The sequence below is a fragment of the Mesocricetus auratus genome, unplaced genomic scaffold, assembly GCF_017639785.1.
Source record: "Mesocricetus auratus isolate SY011 unplaced genomic scaffold, BCM_Maur_2.0 Super-Scaffold_100018, whole genome shotgun sequence".
Taxonomy (NCBI): Eukaryota; Metazoa; Chordata; class Mammalia; order Rodentia; family Cricetidae; genus Mesocricetus; species Mesocricetus auratus.
This window is the reverse complement of record NW_024429199.1, coordinates 41,941,032-41,947,899: the sequence shown is the minus strand read 5'-3', so window position 1 is coordinate 41,947,899 and position 6,868 is coordinate 41,941,032.

Sequence of the window (6,868 nt, the reverse complement as noted above, 5' to 3'; positions counted from 1 at the left end):
CTTATTGGTGAGAAAAATAAAACTTTGGATTTGCTAATAGATATAAAAATTCTGGGAAAAAATAATTCTTGCTTTCCCCTTTGCACAAATTGAAAGTGAACCTCAGTCTATGATGCCTTTCTTAGTAACTACTGTGTGTTTCTGAAGCTCGATGAAAGCCAACCTTTAATGACAAGCATCCTTGTATACGCCTCTTCCTGTAGATTTTGCCCGAACACTTGTCTGTCATGTGACTTGCTCAGAGGCTGGTTTTGGGTGGGACATGGTCATGTGCTTCCTTCAGAGCACTCCACAAGATCATGGGGAGGTGTTTTTGTTTTGGTTTTTCAGGACAGGGTTTCTCTGTGTAGCCGTGGCTGTCCTAGAACTCACTCTGTAGACCAGGCTGGTCTCTCAGAGATCTGCCTGCCTCTGCTTCCTGAGTGCTGGGATTAAAGATGTATGCAGAGGTTTTTAACATGTTTGTTGACAGACTATTGGAATACTATTTTCATTACAATCTCCCTTGGTACTGGGAAGCTGAGACAGTTTAAGGCCAGCCTGAGCTATACAGCAAAACCTTGTCTCAAGTAAACAGAACAAAGCACAACACACACACACACACACACAAATATCTAAACAACAAAAGAATTTTGACTCTTTTAAAATCAGCTAATTTGGCTGGGTGGTGGTGGTACATGCTTTTAATCCCAGCACTTGGGAGGCAGAGGCAGGCGGATCTCTGTGAATTTGAGGCCAGCCTGGTCTATAAGAATTAGTTCTAGGAGAGCCAGGGCTATTACATAGAGAACCCTGTCTTGAGAAACAAACAAAATCAGCTAATTTGACCTGCTAGAACATTTAAGGCAGGCACTAACTGAAAGGGTCGCTCACCTGTGTCTGTCTCATAGTTTCCATGAGACCAGGTCACCTTCTGGAACAGGGAAGTAGAATGCTAACTATAGCACACCTTTCTGGATTACTCCATGGTTAACTGAAAACCGACACTGACTTAGTATTCCTTGCAGAACCTGCTGTCTGTAGGTCGCACTGTATGCATAACAGTGACTTTCAGGGGCAATTTCTCTCTGGCCATGGAGGACACTTGGGGGATGATTCATGGTTTGTGCAATGACTGTCCTGTAGCTAAATCTGGAAGCCACAGGTTTACATACAAACCAAGGAGTGAGTGCTGAGCAGGAATGAGAGGTCAGGAACCCAGAGAAAGTCCCGGGCACCTCCTTCTGCTGCAGACATCTGGGTAGAGACGGTAGAGGACAGCTGGCCCAGAGAGAAGTCCAAAAGCAGAGGGAACCACACACACCCTGTGGTCATCCTGAGGAAAGCAACAGGACTACTCACTGTGGGAAGAGATCTAAACCATTGGCCACACCCACCCCATAATCGAACTCACGGGGGTTCGATTATGAGCAATTGGATTACGGATGGAGATTTATATGGGTGGTTCTATAGAAGAGGGGCTTGTGAGAGGCAGGAAAGACGACCATCAGTCATCAGCCATTCCTACAAAACTATCAGCAAATTGCTGACTTAAGACACAGAAAGTGGAAAAAATGGGCTCAAAACTGTAATGAAGCTATGATGTGTAATTATGCAAAGTATGTGTCCTGAGGACAAACACTGAGAGCCCACAGCCTGAGAACAGTCACTGTGCTGAGACCAACACAGACTTGTTTGTTTGTTTTCCATCGCTGCTCTGTGTGGGGTGAACATGGGGCAGGGGGCGGGAGACATTAAATATAGAGTTGAGTAGTAAGACCACTACCCAAGGGATCAGGAAGCCTGTATCTCTGTTTCACATGGTCAAGATAGCTGCAAGCTTAACCTCCCGAGTCCATGTGCAGAAAATGAGAACAAAACACCTGCCCCAATCTACAGGGTAATGAAGGATTTTGGGGAATCTTGAGGCATTGCAGGAGGCCGTGTGAGGTCTTGCAGTTAGAATGCTGTAAGATGGAAGGTTTATGAAGAAAAAGATCCCAGAACTCAGAAAATTGCCCCTGATTCTCTGGCCTTACCAGTCATGGTGGAGCTGGGGAATGTATTCTATTTGAATTAGTAACCAGCATCACTGGGCACCTATGAACAGTTATACTCACCAGGCTTTGCATGGTACATGAAGAGAAATTTGGCTTTCCTTTACAGGCTAGAAAGCTTCCTTTTTCATCTTGTGTTTATTTCTGAGCTCTATCTCATAACACCAAGCTGGCTGAATTATTGTAGATTGATGATATTTTTTAGCACTTTTTATTTTGTGTGTATGTGTATACTCCTAAGTGTAGGTATGTGCACCAGCTGTGTGCAGTAGAAGACATGCTCAGAAGAGGCATCAAGTCCTCTGGAGCTGGGATTATAGATGGTTGTGGGCCACCATGTGGGTGCTGGGAACTAAACTGGGTCCTCTGTGAGAGCGGTAAGGGCACTTACTTTCTGAGTCATCTCTCCATCCCCAGTTGATGATATTTTTAATCTAGTTGTACAATTTTCTGTAGTCGTTTGTTTGCTTGCTTTTTTGAGACAGGGTCTTACTATATAGCTTTGTCCTGGAACTCACTATGTAGACCAGGCTGGCCTTGAACTCACAGAGATCAACCTGCCGCTGCCTCCTGAATACTGGGATCAAAGGTGTGCACTACTATGCCTGATTAGTTTGTGTTTTTTAAGAAGTAGAACCTAGGTCAAACAAGTTGGTTTAGCAGATAAGAGCATTCAGTGCACAAGGCCAATGACTGAGTTCCATCCCCAGGACATATGAGATGGATGGAGAGAATCGAGTCCTGAACGTTGGCCACTGATCTCAAAGCAAGCACTGTGCACATCAACGCCTGCCCCCACTCCTACTAATGATAAATCAAATTTAAAAATGAAAGACATGATAGAGAGGCAGCTGTTTAAGGGGTCAAGCAAGCTTTGGACCTGGTCACCAACCCAGAGGCAGTGGCACACCATTGAAGAGACTTGGGAAAGAATGAAACCTGAGATCAGGGAACTTAGTTCCATTCTCAGTTCTGAGCTTTCCCTTCTGTGGGACCCAAGGGACAGCCTTCAATCCTTTCAGCCTCTTTGCTCATCTCTACGCTGAGGATGGTATCAGCTACCTCCAAGTGTCAGGGTATGGATTCAGTTCCCAAGTGTGGGCTTTTCTAACATCAGGCCTGATATCCAGCTGCCCATTGGCTCGCTTTTCCTACCATTCTTTCTTTGAAATGCTGGAAATTGAACACAGTGCCCCCACAGAATGCTAGGCAAGCACTCCACCTACATCCCAGCCCTCCTCCCTTAGGCATACACCTACTAAGTGACACGGCCATCTCCCCCTAGGGGAGTGCTCCATTATTTAGCTCTCTCCCAGCCTCCTCCCCTCCATTTGAAAGCATTCCCAGGGAGAAGGGCACAACGTCTCTTTTCCCAGTTTTCTTTCATCTGCAAAAGAAGAATAGCAGCAAAGACCTGGTACGAACTGCTGTCCTCAGTATGTTTGCTTTGCCATACAGATGCTCGGAGAGGGAACAGGTCATTTAATCGTGCATATGTACGCCACTACTGAATATGGCAAAGCAGGAAATACCATGGTCATAAAACCCACACAGATGCTGTCATTTCCAAGCCACAGAAAGGGATGTCAATTGGTAATGACATCTCACAGCCCACATGGGTCATACCCACCCTGCCTTGAGATCTGAGCTGGTGGGAGAAAGGATACGTTGTTACTGGAGCTGTTACGGGAAAGGAGACATTGTTACTGATGAGCAAATGGTCCCAGAACAGGTGCTTGCAAAGGGCCCTCTCTCTTCTCATCTGCTTTGACAAGTTTGTACTGCAAGTGATAATGAGGGCAGAGATAGTGTCTATCACCTCCCTTTCTGGAGTTTCTAAGAGAGTGCTGAGTAACATCTAAAGATATCAGACAATTAGAGTGAAGAGATGTCACAGGGAACATCCACCCAACCTTTGGATACCAAGGGATCCAGGATGACTTTGGCAGGAGATGGCTAACATCTCCTTAGGGAGTGATGGTTGGTGTCCTGACAAGCTATGATAGATCCTGTCACTCCAGTGGAAGATAACCAAGGAGCCAAAGGACAGAAATCATCTCAGCTCTCTTCTCCCATAGGCTTTAGAACACACCAACCGGGGTTAAAGATTACTCGTGGAGTGGCTCTGTTCCTAGAAGGATGAACAAAAGAAGGACAGTCTGACATTCACTGTCTGAGTTAGATGGACAAGAAACAATAAAATAATAATAATGTGTACCGTGTGTGGGCCCTGACATTTGCTATTTGCTGAGTTACGTCCTCAGTGCACATTATCTCTGACTCCTTAATTCTTTCCATAAATATTTCTCCAGTGGCTATTATGTGTCAGGTGTTCCACTTGCTCGTCATATCATGGGCAGGGAACGTTCTTGCCTTTGGAAAATGTTCTAGTACTTATAACACAAATGAACACATATGCTCAATGCAAACATCATAGCTATGAAGAAAAACAACAGAGCAAGAAACTTCCAGGGCTGGGGTACATGTAAGAAGAGGCTTTAGGGATGATGTAGAGGGATGGAGTCAGCTACTCCAAGCCTAGGAGGTGTGTGCTCCAGGCAGAACAGTGGTGAGATGGAACTTGGAATCCTCAAGGTGACGGGAAATGGGTGTGTGCAGGGGGCTGGAGGGAAAGGCAAGTGGCTAAGCCTTGCAGAGAGAGAGAGACATTTCCTGTAGGAAAAATGTTCAGGTTTTGTCTGAGACAACTGGACGTTCCCAGAAACCTTAGCTGTCGTGGATGGAGAATATAGAGTTCAGACAACTCTTTCCTAAACCAAAGGAAGATAGTTGGACCTCCAAGTTGGTGGTGACAACTCATTGTCTCCCAAGAGGACTTACAACATGGGCTGTGGGTCACCTCTATCTGACGTCCCTAACAGCTAGGGCAATTAATAGGGGCTCTGGGGCCGCAGTACAATGTCCACTATGGGTCTGTTTATACTTTCATTTTTAAAACAATCCTCCAAGTGTGGCATCTTTGTTTCCTATGGACGGCAAGAAACTTAGGCTCAGGGATTTTAAACAATTCATTCAACATCACAAACCAAAGATGTTGGATTTGAACCCAGGTCTCACTGAATCCCAAGACCATAGATTTGTGAATTGTTATACAATCATCTACAACATCTGCAATATCCAGATTGTTTTTCATCTTACAAATGTGCAACTCGCTACCCCATGAGGCCCTCCTCCTGGTCCTTAGAAACTATCGTTTTATGACCTGTTTTCATGAGTTTCACTAGTCTACTGTTGTATGATGTTTCCTGGGGGGGGTATTTAAACAAATATATGTTGATTCTAGACACAGCAACAGCAGACAGAAGTGTTTTCACCCAAGTTTATAGGGGTTACCTGCAGTGTGGGTGACTGGTACTTACCAGAACATGGGTGGCTTAGCACATCCCTGAATAACCCAGCCTGACACAGGTGACAGACGATTCACAGAAAGCTACATCCTGCCCAGACTGTAGGCATCTCCTCAGAAGAGTTTTCCCTCTCTACAATTGATGATTTTCTGCTCATAGAACCTCAGGGAGGTGCCATGAGGTTTGGAGAGTGCTGAGTCTTGTAACTTTGATGAGTTTCCTGAGCCTCCTCAATTTTATCAGCTTCCTGAATCTTAGGAGCCACCTTCGCTCCAGGAAGTGAGGTTTTAGTTTGGAAGAAATAGCTACCTGGAACCCAGGCACCTCATGCCAGTGCAATTACAAGGTGTTGTTCTAATAAGACTACCTAGCTCACACAGGGTTCACCCATATCAGACCGCATGTCTGAATTCCCGTCCTTTTGGAAGGTAAGCAATATTCCATTGTGAAGATATACCAAAGTTTATTTAGCCATTTGTCTGTTTGGTGGATTTATTCTATTTTTTGGCTATTGTGAATAATGCTGCTTAAAAGTACCTCATCAGACCCCCTCCTTTTACGATTTTTGGGGCACATACCTATAAATGAGAGTATTTATTTATTTATTTATTTATTGTTTTTTGAGACTAGGTCACTCTGTATAGCCTTGGCTGTCCTGGAGCTTTCTCTGTGGGCCAGGCTGGCTTCAAACTCACAGAAATCCACCTGCCTCTGCCTAGATACAAACTCATTCAATGTCCATGGATTCCCAGGAGGCTATCTAGAACCACATTAATAAAATAAAAATGGGAAATGGGTGCCATACAAATCAAACTTTTGAATTTTTTTTCCTCAAGGATTCTAAAATGCTTTAAAGGACTATATTCTTCAGCCAGTGAGACGGCTCAGCAGATAAAGATGCTTGGCACCAACACTGAGGAGCCGAGTTTGGTCCTTGGAATCCACATGGTGTGAGGTTAGCCTCTACTCCCATGAGTCATCCTTTGACTTCCGCACGCATGCACCTTCGCACAAGTAAATGCAAAAGCAAATGTGAAGAGAGCGCTGCTCTCCTTTGTGCATTTTAGGATTGATATGTAGACTCTGGTCATAAATCTAAACACCGCTAGCAATGAAGCATCCAGCATACAGCAAATACTGATATTTTAAAACAAAATGGTGACGTCACTCTTTTAAATGTCTCTAAGTGGCCTCGGAGTCTCCTCCCAGTTTGCTTCCTTCATTGTCCATTGAAGGAACAACATGCAGGCTTCTTTTTAGCAAAGAAAAAAAATGTGCTCTGCTTTCTCTGAGAAATTGTATTTCCATTCTACTCCAGAATCTTATGCTAATGCAACATAATTATGATGAAGTCCCTTCTGAATATCGCGTTGTACTTTTATCTGTCAAGCCTACATATAAGGATGAAAACTTATACATTTTGAAATTCCCATGACTTAGGGCTCTAAGTGTTTTCAGGATTGA